This window comes from Prionailurus viverrinus, chromosome D1 (assembly GCF_022837055.1).
Source record: "Prionailurus viverrinus isolate Anna chromosome D1, UM_Priviv_1.0, whole genome shotgun sequence".
Taxonomy (NCBI): Eukaryota; Metazoa; Chordata; class Mammalia; order Carnivora; family Felidae; genus Prionailurus; species Prionailurus viverrinus.
Window position 1 is genome coordinate 42,693,987 of NC_062570.1, and position 21,042 is coordinate 42,715,028.

Below are 21,042 nucleotides of genomic sequence, written 5' to 3' on the forward strand. Positions count from 1 at the left end.
GAGATACCATTTCCTACCATTAGTATAACTATAATCAAATAGTCAAATAATAATAAAAATAAGTGAGGATGTGGAGAAATAGAACCCTCTCAAACAGGTGTTAAGAATGTAAGGTAGTGGAGTCACTTTGGAAAACAGTCTGGCAATTCCTCAAATTGTTAAACAGAGTTACCATATGACTTAGCAATTGCACCTCCTATATACTGAAGATAAATGAAAACATACATCCACATAAATACGTGTACAGGAGTGTTCATAGCAGCATCAGAGCCAAAAAGTGGAAAACCCAAATGCCCATCAATTATGAAGAGATAAACAATTTGTGGTGTTGTGTCCATACAATTGAATATATTGGAGCCGCATAAAGGAATGAAATATTGGTATGTACCACAACATGAATGAACATTGAAAACATCATGCTAGTGGTGCATGGGTGGCTCATCGGTTAGGTGACCAACTCTTGATTTCGGCTCAGGTCATGATCTCACAGTTCAGGAGTTCAGCCTGGCATCTGGCTCTGTGCTGACAATGTGGAGCCTGCTTGGGAATCTCTCTCTCTCTCTCTCTCTCTCTCTCTCTCTCTCTCTCTCTCTCACTCTCTCTCTCTCTGTCTTTTCTCTGTCCCTCCTCTACTTCTACTCACTCTCTCTCAAAATAAATAAATAAATAAACATTAAAAAAAACAACATTGTGTTAAGTGACAGAAGCCAGTTACAAAAAAACCCTACATATTATGTAATTCCTTTTATATGAAATAGCTAGAAAGGTCAAGTCTATAAACCAGAAAATATATTAGTGGCTTCTTAAGGCTTGGGGGTGGGAGATGTGTTAATATCTAAACCATATGGGGTTTCTTTTTGAGGTAATAAAAATATTCTTTTTCTAATATTTATTTATTTTTGAGAGAGACAGAAAAGTGGGAGAAGGGCAGAGAGAGAGGGGGAGATGCAGAATCTGAAGCAGGCTCCAGGCTCTGAGGTGTGAGCACAGAGCCTGACTTGGGGCTCAAACCCACAAACTGTGAGATCGTGACCTGAGCCGAAGTTGGATGCTTAACCGACTGAGCCACCCAGGCGCCTGGGTAATAAAAATATTCTTAAATTAACAGTAGTCATAGTTGCACAAAATGTGAATTTTTTGAAATGTGTATTTTCACAAAATGTAAATATATTAAAAACTATTGAAGTATACCCTTTAAATGGGTGAATCGTGTAACATGTGAATTTTATCTTGACAACATTGTTTATTAATAATAAAAAAAATTAAAAAACAACCAGGAAAACCCAAAGTGCTCCTGTGGTGGGTCATATGGTATACTTCATGGAGAGGAAGATCGACCAGCGGTCCTGGCACTTGAAAAGAAACTTGAATGTTTATCAGGGTATGGATAAGGAAAAGCAATTTTCAGAAGTAGTTAAGCAGTTTTTTAATGATTTGACTCAGATTTACTTGTGAAAGTTATGGATGGAGTAGTCATTGAAGCTTGGGCTAAGCCAGTTTCAGCGTAGGGCATACCATTGCCCAGCAGTCCTGGGAAAAAGACATGGCTCCCTAGAAGAGAGAAGAAGAGAGGAATCTGCAGAGTTTTGTTTTCTGGTAAAAATAGAGACAGGATTTTTTAATTAATTAAACAAACTTATTCTCAAGTTCATAAAAAAAGCAAGACTAGCAAGGAGAAAAATAATGCATATTTTTGTAAAATATTGAAATGTGGTAAAGTCATAACACAGCTTTTTCTTTTTTTCTTTTTTTACAAAAATAATTTTTGTGCTTCAGTGTTCTTGTACTAAACAGACACCTGACTTAGTCTTCACTTAGATATAAACTGAACAAACACAAAAAACTATAAACAAATCAGCAGAACTGCTGGAAAACCCCTCCAAGTCATGAATGCTTATTAAAAATGTATGTTGAGATGACAAAAGTCTTAAATCACCAAACTCTGAAAATTGTCAACTACAGCCAAATGTAAATGTTTAAAGAAACAAAAAAGAGTGAAATGATATGAAATAAAACCCATGAATTGATAGGTCAATGGAACTCAAGAGAAAATCTAGGACAAATCCAAGCATACTAGGGATAATTAGTTTTTTAGAAAACATTTTAAATCAGTGGGAAAAATATAAATTAATGGCAAGTAATTGGCAGCCATTTAGGAAAAAAATTAAGTTTTGGATCTGTTTCTCATAACATCAACAATATAAATTGTACTTTGAGTAAAACAATTTAAATGTATATAAATGCATATAAATACATAAATGCATATGTGCGTGTGTATATATATATATATATATAATGACATAATGAAATAAATTTTATTACTCACGTGTTGGGAAGGCTTTCTAAATGTGATAATATCCAGAGAAAATGTTAATGAATTACATAAATCTCAAATATATCCTGAAAACAGAAATCATCATCACTAAAAAAGTTAAAACATTCTGGGAAAATACTTGTCTTATTACTATATCATACTTTCCATAATACACATGATTGTATATAGAGATGAATTAAAAAGTTTAGTGCATAAAGAGAACAAAAAATAAATAGAAAAAATATCAACAAAAAAAGGAGTAAACACCAGTACAGGCAGCTCATTATGGAAGGAGAACACTTTGAAGATGTCTGATGGATTGAAAGGAAGAGAATGATTGGTTGAGAACTGAAGTACAGAGAGAATATGGGAGGGAAAAAGGAACCATTTCAAGCTCACTGAAGGGCTTCTCCTTTCTGAGGTCATTACCTCAGACTCTGTCCTTACTTCATCTGCAAAGATAGGTAGGTCATCAGCCTCAAACTATCCAACCACTCTTAAGCAAAAGGGAGAATTTGGGGAATATGGATTGGCTCAAGAATACTACAGATTAAAAAATATTCTATTTGTATGTTTTCATTACTTATAAACACAGTGATATACACACATCCTGTTCTTGTGTCTGTGGTAGTTTATGTTTGTATGTTTCAGTGTATTTAATATTATATAGAAGTTTCATTTTCTTCAATAACATAGCATAAAAATCTGCCAAATAAATTATCCTCGTTTAGAGCTTTTTTGATTTCTCATTCTTTTTTTTCCCATAACAGTTGTGCTTCCATATCTGTCTCTGGAACAACTAAGTGGTAAAAAATGCCACATAAATTTAATTTAAAAATATTGCTTATTTTATTTTTTTTATTTTTTTTTTAGAACTAAAATTATTTTATTTTTTTTTCTGAAATTTATTGACAAATTGGTTTCCATACAACACCCAGTGCTCATCCCAAAAGGTGCCCTCCTCAATACCCATCACCCACCCTCTCCTCCCTCCCACCCCCCATCAACCCTCAGTTTGTTCTCAGTTTTTAACAGTCTCTTATGCTTTGGCTCTCTCCCATTCTAACCTCTTTTTTTTTTTCCTTCCCCTCCCCCATGGGTTCCTGTTAAGTTTCTCAGGATCCACATAAGAGTGAAACCATATGGTATCTGTCTTTCTCTGTATGGCTTATTTCACTTAGCATCACACTCCCCAGTTCCATCCACGTTGCTACAAAAGGCCATATTTCATTTTTTCTCATTGCCACGTAATATTCCATTGTGTATATAAACCACAATTTCTTTATCCATTCATCAGTTGATGGACATTTAGGCTCTTTCCATAATTTGGCTATTGTTGAGAGTGCTGCTATGAACATTGGGGTACAAGTGGCCCTATGCATCAGTGCTCCTGTATCCCTTGGATAAATTCCTAGCAGTGCTATTGCTGGGTCATAGGGTAGGTCTATTTTTAATTTTCTGAGGAACCTCCACACTGCTTTCCAGAGCGGCTGCACCAATTTGCATTCCCACCAACAGTGCAAGAGGGTTCCCGTTTCTCCACATCCTCTCCAGCATCTATAGTCTCCTGATTTGTTCATTTTGGCCACTCTGACTGGCGTGAGGTGATACCTGAGTGTGGTTTTGATTTGTATTTCCCTGATAAGGAGCGACGCTGAACATCTTTTCATGTGCCTGTTGGCCATCCGGATGTCTTCTTTAGAGAAGTGTCTATTCATGTTTTCTGCCCATTTCTTCACTGGGTTATTTGTTTTTTGGGTGTGGAGTTTGGTGAGCTCTTTATAGATTTTGGATACTAGCCCTTTGTCTGATATGTCATTTGCGAATATCTTTTCCCATTCCGTTGGTTGCCTTTTAGTTTTGTTGGTTGTTTCCTTTGCTGTGCAGAAGCTTTTTATCTTCATAAGGTCCCAGTAATTCACTTTAAAATATTGCTTATTTTAAAAGGCAATGAATGTTTTCTGAAAGCCACATATTGTCAGTATGTTAGCCATTGTATCTCAATGTGCATTTTTATATTTCTAATACTGGGGCTCATGACTGCTGGTATATTAAATAAGTGATTTCATGTCCTGTGTTTAAGTTTTTTCTTGCCTGCTTTCACAGATTCAACACCTATTTATGGTCAAGTAGAGGGTTCTGTAAAATGTCACTGCTGACAAAAGAAGGCTGTGAGAGATACCATTTCACATCATTAATGACAGCATAACAGGGGTCATTTCCCATGTTAACTCTGAAGACACTGGTAAATCTTCAGAGGCTGGTATGCTAGACTCAAGCTAATAGCTCTCCCCTTGATGATACCCATTTTTAGAGATGCTGATTACATTGACTTTTGTAGAGTATAGAGTTTAAGTATCTATACATGAAGCTAGACTGACCAGCTAACCACTAGTATTTGATCTTGAGCATATTAATTAAACTCAGTGTACCTCAGTTTCACCATTTTCAAAATGTTACTCCTGTTTTTTTTGGCAATGGGTATGTCATGATTAATATTAACAATATTAATAATATTATGTTCATGATTTTCAAATGCCTACAGTGGTGCCTACTAATAATGTAAGATTGATAAATGTCAAATAATGACAACACATTTAACACCAGAAGATGAAATCTGAATATACAAATTAAATTACAAAGGTGGGAAAAACCTGTCTCCGCTAGCATATTTTGGGTCTTGAGTTTAGATTGCCATCTAAGAGGTAGCAGGCTAATAAGAGAATAATTTTCAGAATTTTCAGTTATAATTCCGACATTTACCAGCTATGCGGCTTTAGACAAGTGGTTTTTAACTAATTAGTATTAATTTGGTGGTTATTATAGTCCTACTACAGTAACAGGTGCTAGGAACAGAGAAGTGAATGAGAGATAAAAAGTTCCTTCCTCCCTGGAGTTTACATTCTAGATGGAGCCTTTGTGAGATAACTAGGATTCCAGTGAGGTTTGGCTTGACATTTCTAATCCCAAAGTTGCAATTCTGGCAGGTTCATACAACCCTGGAATGCTGTCTTACTTATGTGAATCTGTATGAGGGTGCTGACTGCCTCTCCATGCCTTTGCACAATTATGAAAGGGATCACTGCCTGTCACTCTGATGCTGAGCAAAATGTAAAGGAACCAGGGAAGGAATATATTCATATGATGGACATAAAGAAAAGAGAATGACTCTACACAAATGGAATTCCCTTATCATAATAATCCATGTTCTATGTTATGTTAGGGGAGCTAATATACATAGATGGACAAGCCAGGGTCTCTAACTTCAAGGAACTTAGAGTCTAGTGAAGTTATAACTTAGCATGCTTACCCTCACAGACACATAGACAAAGCAAAGTATTATAGGAACACACAGAGTAGAACTTCTCTTTTTAAATCAGGAAGACAGATGGGAATAACATAGAAACTTATATGCGAGGAGAACGAACAGAAGTATAGGGATTTTCAGGCAAAGACAAGGAGCTTTTTAGACAGTAATAACATGTGCAAAGAAAGCATCATACACAAAATGCCGGTTGAGTTTAAAAATGATTAGAATGTTCAGTGAGCCACACCCCTTCTTTTATCAAACACCTACCCCACACAGCTCTAGCTGTTAACAACCTCACCAAAGGGGAATTGGATGGATTTGGTTGAAGCATGACAGTGAGTTGGAGAATAAATAGCTAAATCTGGACATTTCAGTTAGGTCCAAATTCTGAAGTTAGAGCATGCCATTCTTAAGAGTTGGAACATGGCATTCTTAATGCCAGGACCTTGTCTTTCATGGAACAGGGTATCTTAGAAGGTAGATAAGCTGAGAAGTAAAGACATTAGAATTGATTTGGGGGCTATAATCCTGGTAGCAACCTGCATAATAGTGAACTAAAAAGATTGAAGTCACCATAATCATTGCAGATGCTGACGTAAATGTTTAAAAGAGAGAGATGAAATCTTAAGAAGTAAGCAAGGCTGGATTTAAAATGAATAAATAGTAGGTCCTACTTTATTTATTCAACCTTCATATTCATTGAGCATCTACTTTGTACCAGGCATTTTCTAGTTTTTGGAGAAGTAGCTAAACAAAACAATCTCTGCTCCCATGCAACTTCTATTTTAATGATCTGAAAACTAAGGAAATATCTGGCATATGATAGGTACTCAATAAATATTAAATGAAGGAATATATGGTTTGGATTATCAAGGAGATAGAGAATGTCAAGTTAAGAGACTGACTAAATATTGAAACCATTTCCCAGATTTGGTATATTACTAAGCATATTTATTATCACTGGAATAGAAATAAAACTAAATAAATCTCTATGCCTCCCTTCAGGACATTACTCTTTAAAAAGCCCAGAGGTAGGGTGTGTGTGTGTGTGTGTGTGTGTGAGAGAGAGAGAGAGAGAGAGAGAGAGAGAGAGAGAGAGACATAGAGGCAGACAGATACAGAGAGAATGAATTAGCAATTTAAAGAACCACATTAAAATGTTAGTGCCAAATAAAGGACCTAGAATGTTCCCTAGTGCTTCAAACTGGGTAGGAGAGCCATATGCTAACAAGGGAAGTTTCACAGAGGAAATAGGATGTAAAGGGCGATTGGGATTAAATGATTAGAGAAGATACAGATGGGAAAAGTGTGTACCAGATGGGATCAAAATACATGCAGATAATATGGGGAATAACCAAGTGCATTCTTGGGGCAGTGGGAGGAAACTAGTCTGGATAGGGGAGCAGGGTGGGGGTGGGAGGAGATGATCCCAGAGAGAACCAAGATTTAGCTGATAATGAAATAGGCAAATTGTAAACGTGGTATTGATGGAGAATGGCTTTTTTCATCACAAACCTTGATGAAATCCTTTGCTCCCTTGATTCTTAGACTGATACATGGCAGAATGTGTCCTGTAGGGGAGAAAAGAGTTTCCCCCAACTCTCTTTAAGGTCCCTGCCTGGGTCTGAAAATCAAGCTGTTAAAGAGGAATTAGCAGGAGAAAAGCATATAAATTTATTTACTATAACTTTTATGTGACACGGAAGCCTTTGTAAGGAAATAAAGACCGGAAGACCTGAGTGCTTTTATGGCAGGGGTGATGTAGAGTGGACAGTCATGGCACAGTATGATAGGGCAAAGAATAGGAGCTGAGTGTAGTAAAGTGGGGAAATCATGACATCTGTTAATTCAGATTCTTTTCCCTCCTCCTGGAGATAAGGATGTTCCTTTCCTCCCAGCAAAGGAATGGGGAGGGCACCTCTCAGGTGAGGATCTTATGATCTGCTTCAGAGAAGGACCGGGGAAGGTCAGGGAAGGTCTTCCTGCTTCTGCATTTTCTCAAACCCCTTCAGCCTAAAATATTGAACATCCCAAAGTACCACCTTGGAGGTGGCATGTTCTGAACCCAGTCAGCCCTAAATTACATTGTGTGGCTGACTCTGCCATCCTTAGTAGCTGAAATGTTAGGGTCTCTCGTTATGCAATTGCCAAAACAAAAACAAAAACGCAGGACTACGTGATGACCAGTTACATTTGGCTTCATGAGCAACAGCTACAGTTTTCGTTTTAAGTATGTCTTATGAAATATTTAGGACATACTTAAACTAAAAAATACCTGTGCATGTTGAATTTCATGTTTAAGTTCAAATTTAACTGAATATCCTGTATTTTTATTTGCAAAATCTGTTAACTCCTCTTAGAACAGTGAACACAATTGGGCTCTGAGCACTTCTTCCATCAGTTCTAAGGATTTCAAAGGAGAGGGTGAGGATCGTGATATCCCTGTGTAAATTCAACCCACCTAATGTTTGGTATGGCCTATATGTGAAGGGAAAATTATGTTCTCCACAGAATTTATCACTTTTTAACAACTTGTATGGTATTGTTTGGTTGAAAAGGTAAGGGAAAAAATAAAATGAGAGGAAGAAAACAAGTCCACGGTTTCAGAGTGAAGGGATATAAAAATGGCAAAGTGCCTTATGTGACTATCAATTCCTCTTTTCAGTGTGGGCTGAGTACATGAATGGGTTAAGTCTCAAAGCTGTCTTTAGCCCTAGGACTCCTAGTTACTTTAATGGAAATCACTTTTCCAAGGCACCATGCAGGTTCTGAAAAATCAGGTTAAAGGTCATCCAGCGACTCCAAGAATAATAAATTTGCAATTTGTACTTTTCTGACCTCTAGAAATATTTTTAGGTGTTTGAGGCCAAAGAAAACAAAGCAATGCTTTGAAAGAACTGGAGCGCTATCAATTGATCAATTTAAGTGGGATTATCTGATAATTGGGTAAATACATTGTTATTGATGTGCAGAAGGAGGATGTGCCAAGAAAACACTAATGCCTGGGCCTAGATTTATCTGCTAATCCTTGAAGGAGGCAGTTTACTGAGGACATGAGTAATTGCTCTGCTAACAGATTTATTCTTCCTTTAAGCCCCATTTGGGGCTTAAATCCTCCCCTCTTTCCAGCAGTTCAAAATGTGGCCTGAATCCCACTACCCACAGTGTTACACTGCAGCCTTTCCTCGGCATGTTCAGACTGCAATTTCTTTGATTTGACATGCCCAGCTCTAGCAAGAGACTGGTGCACTAGCTAGATGTGCTTGGTGTGAATGAACTTTGAGGAATTTTGCATTTGATTGAACAACATGGACAGACTTGCTTCTTCTCCTTAGCTGTATTTTTAACCAGATTACTTTTAAATGGAAACTTAATGACAATATGGCTTAGTGGGAAGAGGCCAGGACTGCAAACCAGGAAACCAATGTTTTAATCTTGAGACTGTCTGTAATTAGCTTTGTGACCTTGATTAATCTTATTACTTTGTTTAACTCTTTTGGCCTCTAATTTCTCATTTGTGAGTCAAGGGAGTAGAGCTGAGATTGCTTCCAGCTCAAACTATCAATGAATGGATAAAAGTAATTGATCTATCTTTTATGTTGAGAGTGTAGACCCAACTTTCAGGATTTTTTTCTGATTTTCATTTGTGTCTTTTTATATTGATACACGTCTCTACTGTAGGAATGTTACTTGGGCTTTCTTGAAATTTCCACTGGGGGAGTAAGACAGTTGCAGAGACAGGACAATTTTTATTTATCAAAAAAAAACCTATATAAAATTTTCCTGTGAATATTACACTATTCTGAAACCCCACTATATCCAGCTCATTTTCAAAATGGGGTCATTTTATTAAAATGATTCCAAATCCAAATATCTAATTATGTGTGTGTGTGTGTGTGTGTGTGTGTGTGTGTGTGTGTGTATAAATAGCCCAAACAATGTATATTTAAGTTTTTTCCTGTATTCTCTTATACAAATAGTGACCTTTTTAAGATTACAAAACAAATTATTCTTTAAGTGATGATTCTTTCTTTGCATGGATTTCTTGATCTGTTTGAGCAGATTCCATACCTTAACTAAATAGCTGACTTCTCTAGAGACATCTATGGTTAAAGTAGGCAGTACTGAATTTAAAATCTCTTTAATTTATATGTTTATTTGTTTAACTCTAAATTGGGTTATTACATTTGGCATCTTTAAAGCCATCTTGGTCTTCAAGGACAGAGTTAGCACCATGATATTGAGAGATTCTTTTCAGCCTATATTTTATTTGTGAGCAAAGGGCCTTAGCAAGATTCACATTTATTTTGAGAAAAATCAACAACAACCAGTCAGACAATCTATAAAAGAAGAAATAATAATCATCCCAGCTTCATTTAAAATACATTACAGAATGTATTAGTTATGGAATACAGTAAGCTTCTTAAGAAGTATGTGATAAGGAATACTGTGGGTCAAGCAAGATAGAAGACATTCCATAACTCAAATAACTAGGTTAGCAGGAAGCCTGAGCAAAAGGCATGCATGTGTGAAGCAGGTAGACACATGCAGGGGGCAGGTAATAGAAACTTGTCAGAAGCCAAGGTTGAAGCCATCATTAAAAGGGGATCAGTGTTTTTTGGGATGAGCACTGGGTGTTGTGTGGAAACCAATTTGACAATAAATTTCATATTCAAAAAAAGGGGGATCGGTGTCAAGAGGTCATCTAAAGGCCTGTGTCCCTTTGTCTCATTGCTCTACATTCATTAGAACATTCCTCTTTCTTGCCTACTCAATGGGCGGCTTTCATTCCAGCCACACTTTTCTCCAGATGAAAAATGTCAAGTGAGAAGCTTCCTGATTCAAGAGTGACTCAGAAGTTTCTTACATCATTCTCATCTGCCATTGGCAAAGCTTGGTCACATGGTCATTCCTAACTGCAGAGGAGGCTAGGAAATGTAATCTGACAGATGGCCATGTGATATGCTTTTATCAGAAGTTCTATTACTACTAAAGGAAGTGAAGAAAGAATAGGGGGACTTGTATAACAGTCTCTACTACAAAGATGTCTACTAAGGATCCCTGCCTGTATCGATAGGCAAACATTTTATAATAATTCCATATGAGCAATTCAGTCATCACAAATTCTTGGTGATTATGAAAATGTCTCAAACAGTAGTTTTAAACCTCCAGTTAATGAAAAGGCCAGGTAAGGACAAACGCTTGAGAACTTTCTTCCCAACATGAAATGCTCCAGACTAAGAAGAGGTTTACCTTTAGGATAGTGTCTTCTTAATGTGGCCAAATCTTGAATTCTTCTTGAAAATGGCCTTTTCAAGGTAAGCCATGTGTATTACTATTTTTGTGAATTGGGATTGATACAGTCCACCCTAACTGGGCAGATGTTAGAAATAAAGGTTAGAGACTTACTGGGGCACCTGGGCGGCTCAGTCAGTTAAGTGTCCGACTTCACCTCAGGTCATGATCTCATGGCTTCTGAGTTCGAGTCCGAGGGGCTCTGTGCTGATAGCTTGGAGTTTGGAGTCTGTTTGAGATTCTGTGTTTCCCTCTCTTTCTTCCCTTCCTCTGCTCACATTCTGTCTCTCTCTCAAAAATAAACATTTAAAAAATTAAAAAATGTTTAGAGACTTACTGGTCCTTAGAACAGTAAAGAACCCAGTTCTAGAAATAAATTATTATCACAGTCTTTCTTTTTCACGGCATCCATGTTAGTCTCTATGCATCTGCCCCATTTTCTTTCTGTTCCCTCTGAGCAATCTTTACTTATATTCTATACTGCCAACTGTAGGGAGAGCTAATCAAGTTTACACAGTTAACGTTCAGCAGAGCTCTTTCCTGGTGACCGTCTCATGGTAGCTGGCCAAGTTGTGGAGTGACTGGCTCTGTATCAGTTGTAACTTCCAGAATAATTCAGGGCCATTCTGAATACATACCAGTCAACAACAGAATCCGTGAACAGGAGGCAGTTTTATCTGGAAAGTATAGTTGAACACTGCACATACTGTGATGAATGAAGCTAATACCATATTTTATTTAGTATATCATTGATTTTAAGACACATCATTATTTATGGTTTTACAAGATAGAAAACACATGCTGCTGCTTAAAACGCAACTCAATTTGACAGAGGTGTACAACGTGAAAACTAATACATCATGATTGAAAAGGTAAACACGTTGATAATGATAGAGATGATAACGCAGCAGTTGTTAAGCCCTTATGTGGCAGAGATGATTCTAGGTGATTTGCATGGATTAAATAATTTAATTATCATAAACTATCATATGAAGAACATAACATATTAAATTTAACAAATTGAAAAATCTCATTCTTTACAACTCTGGTAGGTAACCATTTATGCTTTAAAAATAAAAAGCAGGGAAGCATTCTACCTCACACATTACAATAGGTATTTTTGTAAACACTGAATCTTTATTTTTTTTCCAGTCTTACCTAAATATAATTGACCTATAACATTGTATTAGTTTAAGGTATGCAACATAATGATGTGACATGTATATATTTTCAAATGACATCATAATAAATTTAGTTAACCTTCATCACCTCACAGCTATAATCTTTTTCTTGTGATGAGAATATTAAGATTTACTCCTTTATGAATTCTCAGATACACAATATAGTGTTTCCAACTATAGTCACAATATTATATATTAAATCCTCAGAACTTATTCTTCTTATGACTTGGGAATTGTGCCTTTTAACCTCCTTCACCTATTTCTCCTAATTCCTCCCGCCTCCACTGCCACTTCTGGCAACCACCAATCTGTTCTCTGTTTCTATGAGTTTGTTTCTTCAGATTCCATGTATACGTGAGACAATACAGTATCTGTCTTTCTCTGACTTATTTCACTTAGCATAATGCCCTCAGGGTCTATCCATGTTTTTGTAAATGTCAAGATTTTCTGCTTTTTTATGGAGGGATAATACTCAATTGTATATTCATACCACATTTTTAATCCATTCATCTGTTTCTGGACACGTAGGCTGTTTCCATGTCTTGGCTATTATAAATAATCCTGCAGTGATCATAGGAGGGCAAATATCTTTTCTAGACAGTGATTTTGTTTCCTTCAGATATATACCCAGAAGTGGAATTGCTGTATGATATGGTAGTTCATTTTTAGTTTTTTGAGCACACTCCATGATGTTTCCCAGAGTGGCTGTACCAATTTGCATTCCCACCAATAGTGCATAAAAGTTCCCTTTTTTCCACATCCTTGCAACACTTGTTATCTTTTGTCTTTTTGATGATAGCCATTCTAACAGGTATAAAATATCTCCTAGTGGTTTTTATTGGCATTGTCTTGATGATTAGTGATGAGGAGTAGCTTTTTATGGACCTGTTCACCATTTGGATGTATTCTTTTGAAAAATGTCTGTTTAGTTGCTCTGTCCATTATTAAATTGATTTCTTTTGCTGTTGAGTTGTATGAGTTCCATACATACATATATACACACACACACATATATACACATACATATATATGTGTATATATATACACATACATGTATATACATATACACATACATATATATTTATATATATATTCCATATATATTCATATATATATTCCCTGTATATATATATTCCCTGTATATATTCCCTATACATATATTCCACATATGTATTCCATATATATATATATATTCCATAGGTGTATATATGTCAGCCATTTATCCCTTATCAAATATATGATTTCTGAACATTTTCTTCCATCCGTTAGGTTGCCTTTTCTTTTGTTGATGGTTTATTTTGCTGTGCAGAAGCAGAAGCTTTTTAACTTGATGTAATCCCACTTGTTTCTTTTTGCTTTTTTTTTGTTCTTGCTTTTGGTGTTTTGCCAAGACCTATGTCAAGGAGATTATCCCCTATGTTTTCTTCTAAGACCATTCATTTTTGAAGGCTTTATATTTTATATAGTTTTCCCTCAAGCTAAATAATGATTTTCATCAGTACCTTTTTAATAGTACTAATTTTATTACTCTTTCTTACAAGTGAAGACTCTCAGGGTAAAATATTTAAAATCTGCCATCACACTGCTCTTCAAACCCTCTCTGTGATAATCCTTCGTAGGCCTTACAAACATGTCTCAAATAACGTGGCAGCCAGACTCATTGTGAATCTTTTTACCTTCCTCTAATCAGGATCTATTATAACCTCCAACTGGTATGTAAGAGTGGATGTATAAGCCTCATTACAGGGCTGGGTGACTACCTGAAAGACTAGTCCTATCTCAGGGGTTATCCTGTAGCTCTACTCCTTAATTACAAGGACACAAACTGTATCCTTCATGCCACCTGGAAATTCAACTTTCAGTAACTCACACTGTTGTAGCGGCTACAACAGAATCTACAGTGCATCAACTATCTGGATTAATATATAAATATATTTTTTAATGTTATTTGTTTGTAAGAGAGTGGGAGCAGAGAAAGAGGGATACAGAGAAACACAAGTAGGCTCCATGCTGTCAGCATAGAGCCTGACACGGGGCTCGAACCCATGAACCTTGAGCCAAAATCAAAAGTCAGGTGCCTAACAGACTGAGCCACCCAGATGCACATAAATATATTTTACCCAAATTAGGTGATAAAAATAGAGAAGTCACTGTAACCTGTGGTTGTCCACCTCCATGGCAACAGAAGACAAAAAGATAAACAACATAACTTTGAAATTGAGGAAATATAAGGTAACTTTTGAATTGGAACAAATTTGTATATGCAGATCCAAAGGTACCAGGAGGCTTGGAAATGTTTTTCTTAAATCACTCTTACATGAAGTATCTCATGATAAAGGAGGAAATGATATGCCTATACTTCAAAGCCTCTGAAATTGAGAAAATAAAAAACCCCTCAGAATTAGGATATATGTACTGCCTTAATAAATGCCACCCAAATTATTATATCTCTTAGCCTCAACTTCCTCTTTTATGATCAACAAAATACCCCTAGTCTGTCTCTAATAATTGCACAGCCAGTTAATGACTCATTAAGATTTTATCATTTTGGTGACATGTTATTGAACCTGGCCTTCTCAAGAGGCTGGTCCAGTGATTACAGGAGTAACTAGCAAATGCTTAATCACCCACTTTATTATCTTCCTATTAATAATAAATACCAGGAGGTAGATGTATATAATTGCATTGCTAGTTTAAAATTAGCATAAGAACTTAGTTTGTAGTATTGGAATACTAATTTAATTTGAACAGCATCATGTTGGTATTTGGAACAATAGCTGTGTAAAACCATAACGCAATATAAATCCCTGTATTTCAAACCAGAAAAACTCATTGATTAATTTTATAATGCATAATTAATATCCTCTTCATGGAATCTGGAACCCTTCTAAATAGTAGTATTTCCTTAAATAAATTGTTGCACAGTATTGTCTCTCAGATGATTTGTGACCTTCAGTATTTGAGAAGTTAATTGTTAAAATGTCTGTTTTATTTATGTCAGACATAAAGGGGCTCCAAATAAGGATTATCCCTCTAAAAATTACTGTTTACCTGCTTAGTTATCTCAGTCTTCTGATTAGTAAACACAGATAGTAATAAGACTGAATTTTGAATAAATATGTATGGTTCTTTTCTACTCTCTTTGAGAAAATAAGGCAGTATCACGTTTACTTCTAACAAAAAGTGTTACCACTAATACTGTGTTTAAGTATGAAGGATTTCTGTAATCAGGACCTTCTCTGTCTACTGGTCAGATATCCTTTTGGTCAAACAGCAGGTATTTTCTTGAGTACCTGCTAGTGTCAGGCACTAATCTTTGGCATGAAAATGCTCAACTTTGATACTGGTGTGGCATCCATGAGAAGTGGCACTCACTTAGCAGACACACTTCCAAAATGCAGGACATGACACGCCAGCTGTTGCTTCATTTTCCTGCGGCATTCAAGAAAGAATGTCAAGATGCAACTGAATATTGTTCTACAAATACTACCGAATGTCAACCTTCCTGCGATTTTTCTGACACGAATATTGGTCCTTAAAATCCTATTAGTGGCAAATTGCTCATAAAACACCAAGGCTAACTAGCCTGTCAAGCACTACTGCTCAGAGCCAAACTTTGCAAAGTCCTGTAAGTCCAAATGAACTTCTCTTGGTCTCTCCATATATACCATTTTCATTCTTGCATCTGTGACTTTGATCAATGTCATCCACCATCCTAAAATCTTCTTCCTCCCTGTGACAGGATTCTAATGTCTATCCACCCTTCAAATCACCATTCAATTTTTTTTTCCTTCACCCTACTCCAATTATTTCTGCAAGGAACAATCCGTTCATCCCTAGAATTCCCATTTTAAGTATTTATTGTACATCTATAATGTATAAAGCATGCTCTGACAGTCCATTTGATTTGTATCAGCCAGCATTTAAATCAGTTTAAGGGTGTTTTTTTTTCTATTTCTGTATTGAAAAGCTAACCTTACTTTTTAATTACCATGATGGAAAGGATACATGTCTTTCTTTCAGAATACATAGTGTAACTTGAAAATATACAATACTTCAAATTCATGTTGATAGATTGGTTTATGCTGAGGAGAGTGTTCTCTGTCCATTCGTGCTGATATGTCTAAAAGGTAAATTAAAGGTGAGAATCCCAGCAGCACTTGGGAGATTAGAAATGCAGAATTTTGGAAATCATTTCAGACCTACTGAATCAGTGTGGCATTTTTAAAAGTCCCCCAGGTGATTCTCATGTATATTAAGTTTATGGAGCACAGATAAAACTGAAGTAAAAAAAATTTAATTTTATAATATTCAGGATATATAGAATATTTAGCATTCGAGATGTAGAATATTTACAGTATTTGGTTAATGGTATTGTTCAAAATAACTCTTTGCCAAAAATAGAAATATAAAGGGAAAAGAACTATTTCTTCTTATTCCCATATTTTAAGCAATAAGCATGTCATATCAGTATTATGCATACATTATATAACATATAGTGCTCAAAATATTCTTTCATTGATGTGGAGACCAATGTGTAAAAATGATGACTTTGTCAAAAGGCACAAAGCTAGTGACTTACATGTTGGATTTTAGCTATTCTTTTTTATTTTATGTAATATACTTGGAACACCTATAAAGTAAATAGTACTACTAACTTAATTTTAGTGATAAAAAAAACTAAAGTTTAAAAGTGATAAGGTGCAGCTGGGTGGCTCAGTTGGTTAAGTGTTCAACACTTGATTTTGGCTCTGGTCATGATCCTACCTTCCTGAGATCGAGCCATGTATCAGGCTCTGCCCTGATAGGGTGGAGCCTGCTTGGGATTCTCTGTCTCTTGCTCTCTGCCCCTTCCCCACATGTGCTCCCTCTCTTTCTCTCTCAAAATAAATAAGCATTTAAAAAATAAAAATAGGGGCGCCTGGGTGGCTCAGTCGGTTAAGCATCCGACTTCGCTCGGGTCATGATCTCACGGTTCATGGGTTCGAGCCCCACATCGGGCTCTGTGCTGAGAGCTCAGAGCCTGGAGCCTGCTTTGGATTCTGTGTCTCCCCCCTCTCTCTCTGCCCCTCCCCTGCTCACGCTCTGTCTCCCTCTCTCAAAAACTAAATAAACATTAAAAAAAATTAAAAATAAATAAAAATAAAAATAATAAAAGTAGTAAGAAATTCCCTTTAAATCCACAGAGCAAATAAATAAATCAGAGATTCATACATCTTTGTTCCTTGATACCATGTTCTTAATCCTGGTGTTCAATGATCACAACCTCCCATAGCAGGGATTTCCAAAGATGTAAAACAGGGAATATGCATGGCAAATCCAGGGAAGTTAAAGAAAGTTAATTTGAAAAAAAGAAAGCAAGGTAGAATGTGATATATGTTGGTGCTAAAGAGGAGGCAAGCTTCATTTCATGCGTTAAATTATAAATTTTCTCTTTTTCTCAAAATAGTACTGAATAATTTTAAACAGTAACGTGATATAAATACATATTTTGTGTTTGAACAAACTAACAGCATGATGGAAAACCTACTAGAAAACTGAATGCATACAAGAAGACTAATATTTTATTGCTGAACTCTAGGCCAAGATTAATGGCAGTTTGGATTGGGGGATTTGGCATTAAAAAGATGGAGATAAGCAATTGAATTTGAAGATTGGGATTAAATCAGTAGGAATTGGAGATAGATTTGGTATATTGATTAAAGGTAAAAACAAGTCTCAAAGAAGAATTTAAAGTCTCTGGTCTGCTATTTGAATAGATTAAGTCATTCTTCAGTGAGATAAGCTCTATAATCATAATTCTAACAGACTCTGAAATGACAATCGAGTTTAAGGTACACTTGAAAAATCAAAGTTCAGAAGAAACTTGAAAATACAGGCCAGGAACTCAGAAGAAGCTTTGAGCTAAACACACTAGATTATGAATTATTTGTGTATAGAATGGAAAGTATTGTGGTCCTAAGACTGAAGGTTGAGTAATGCCAACAACTAATAATTAACCTGAAACAGAGCAAGGGAAGTAGCAGATACAGAGAGTCGAAAGGCAGGCGAACTTATTACCTTAGAGACCAATGGAAAAGGAAAAGCAGCTTTCACTAAGGGAGACCTGTGTAAAGTAAGTACTAAAATATATCCACTGGATTGAACAATATGGAAGTCAGTGGTGATTGTATTGAGAACTGTTTTGGTGGAACATTGGGAAAAGAAGCCAGATTTGAATGGATTTAATAGTAAATGAGAAGTGAGTAAATTGAGATATTAAACAGGGAAAATTCCTCCCAGAAGTTTGTGGATGAAGAAGAGAAAAGGCAGAGAGGTGGGTAGAAGATTTGAAATAAAAATGGGGTTGGTTTGTTTCATTGTATATTTAAGATGAGAGACATTTGGGAGTTTCAAAATGCCTACGGGAAGGATTCAATTAAGAAAAAGAAATTTTATATATATCTATATATATATAGATATATCTAATATATATAGCAATATATATATTTTTATATAGCAATAACTATATATATCTAACATTATATATATAGTTATATATTATTGTTTAGTGTTCCATGTCTCTCCCGACCCCCTCATCTTACATAAAGCTTTTTGTATTGAAATAATTTTAGATTTTAGAAGTCAAAAATTAGTACTGAGAATTCCCATATACAATTCACCCAACTTCTCCTAATGTTAACTTCTTGTATACTGATGTTGTACTTTGCAAAGCTAAGAAGTTTACATATATGTTATAATTTACAGGTCACAAACTATTGTGTGATTACTTTAGAGGTGAAAAAATTCATCCCAAGTTCTACACTTAAAAAGTTGTCTAAAAGACCTGAATTTCTATTCCCTCTATGTGTTTTTTCAAAATGTCAATGTATGGACTGGTGTTGGTTTTTTATATAATGTTTACAAAAAATATAAATTTATTCCACTGAAGGACTGAGATTTATTCTGAGATTTATTTTTGTTCCCTCTTTTGAATGTGCACACATGCATACACACATAGCACTGAGAGTAGAGAGCTTTTCTTTGATATTGTTTAATTGATAAAATAAATCTTTTGCAATAATATGCTGGACACATTCACTTTTTTTTAACTGCTTTGAAAATCCCCATAATTTGGACACCATTTGCTTTAGTTTATATTCTGATCCATCATCATTTCAGAGAACATAATGACTGTGAAGGACGGTTCTGGGGTGTGATTGCATACTTTTGTGTGCGCATGTGTTTGTGGAGAGAAAACATATTATGTAAAGATAGCTTTGAATGATGTTCCACAGGACTTTTAAGTCCAATGCCAACTTATTGACTCTCCTAAAACTATGGGCTATAAAAACAAGAATTGTGCTTGCAACCAGTAAAACCTCAGAAAATATTCATTTAATAAGTAAATGCATAGTTTTCAGGTTTTTGTATACTAGAATGGAGAGTGGCGCACAGGTGATTAGACAAGGATAGGGAAAGTTTCCCCGAATTCCTTCTCTGGTGAGGTCACCTATAGTACTCTCCAGGAGAAAGTAGGGAATAAGGAATGCTCATCTATTAACATATGATACAATACATTTTAATTTTGTGTACATAGAATTCTACTGCAGGTAACAGGAATACAGTAATCTTTAAAGGAAGTAAGTTTCCCAATAATTGTGTATTCTGCAGTGTGAACACACAAACATGCTCATGAATTCCCCTTAATCCATCAAATGAAACAGTGTTACAAAACTAACACTGTGGGATTCAAGAGAGAAAACCTAAAATACTCATTTTTTGGAAGTGCTCAGAAATATATCATTTTTTCCCTATCCTATCAAAATTATACTACTTTTCTTATCTCTGAAGTGTTGCCAATAGCCTAAGAAGATGGTGGCTGACTGTGGGTGAAAGCTGATTGTTCAGTTGATTGTATCCAGAGCCCTTGGAAGGCTAAATGATCAATTTCCTCTTCTTTTTATATCATATCTGATCATTAGACTCCCTTTTATATAGTGTACTTTCATTTTCCTCTAAAATTTCTCATAGTTGATGATTACCAGGTTACTTGTGTATGGGAAAGAAGCCCTTTGCTCCATAATCAGCTTTTCCCTCCAGCCTAATTTTGTTAGTGTTTGCAGTATCACAATTTATCACCAGGGAGATAACTACAATGTGACAAATATTAGAACAAATCAAATGAGAAGAGCATGATTAGAAAGAAGAATTATTGGGGCGCCTGGGTGGCTCAGTCAGTTAAGCGGCCGACTTCGGCTCAGGTCATGATCTCGGGGTCCGTGAGTTCGAGCCCCGCATCGGGCTCTGTGCAGACAGCTCAGAGCCTGGAGCCTGCTTCAGATTCTGTGTCTCCCTCTCTCTCTGACCCTCCCCCGTTCAAGCTCTGTATCTCTCTGTCTCAAAAATAAATAAACATTAAAAAAAATAAATTTATGAAAAAAAAGAAAGAAGAATTATTGTTTTTTGAGTGACCAGTCTCACAGTAATCAACAGTGCATATGTTAATTTATTTAATTATATTTTTAAATGTTTTCAACTCTTTCACACTAAAAAAGACTTTTGATCAGACAGTGTTAGTATGTATCCAAGTAAACATTCCTCTTAGAATCTTTTGTATTTTACTTTTTTCAATTAGTGACATAGCTCTACCTATTTAGTAAAGTTAGTCTTTTCTTAAAGATCTTCCTTTTAACGTTCGAATTAAACACAGGAAGTTGACATGTAAGAGTGCATTTGGAATTACTTCTTAACCTGCTGAGGAGATTAAGAGGAGAAGACTTGGGCCTCACTGTTGGCTCCATCCTTTACTAGATTTACTAGTTTTATACTTTTCAGAAAATTCTTTTGTATATGAAAATGAGATCAAGCTACCTGATTATATATATATGTAGCACAGAGACTAATTCTTATAAATACTGCATTCTCTGTTTTAGTTCTGGGATGAAAGAGTAAAAACAAAA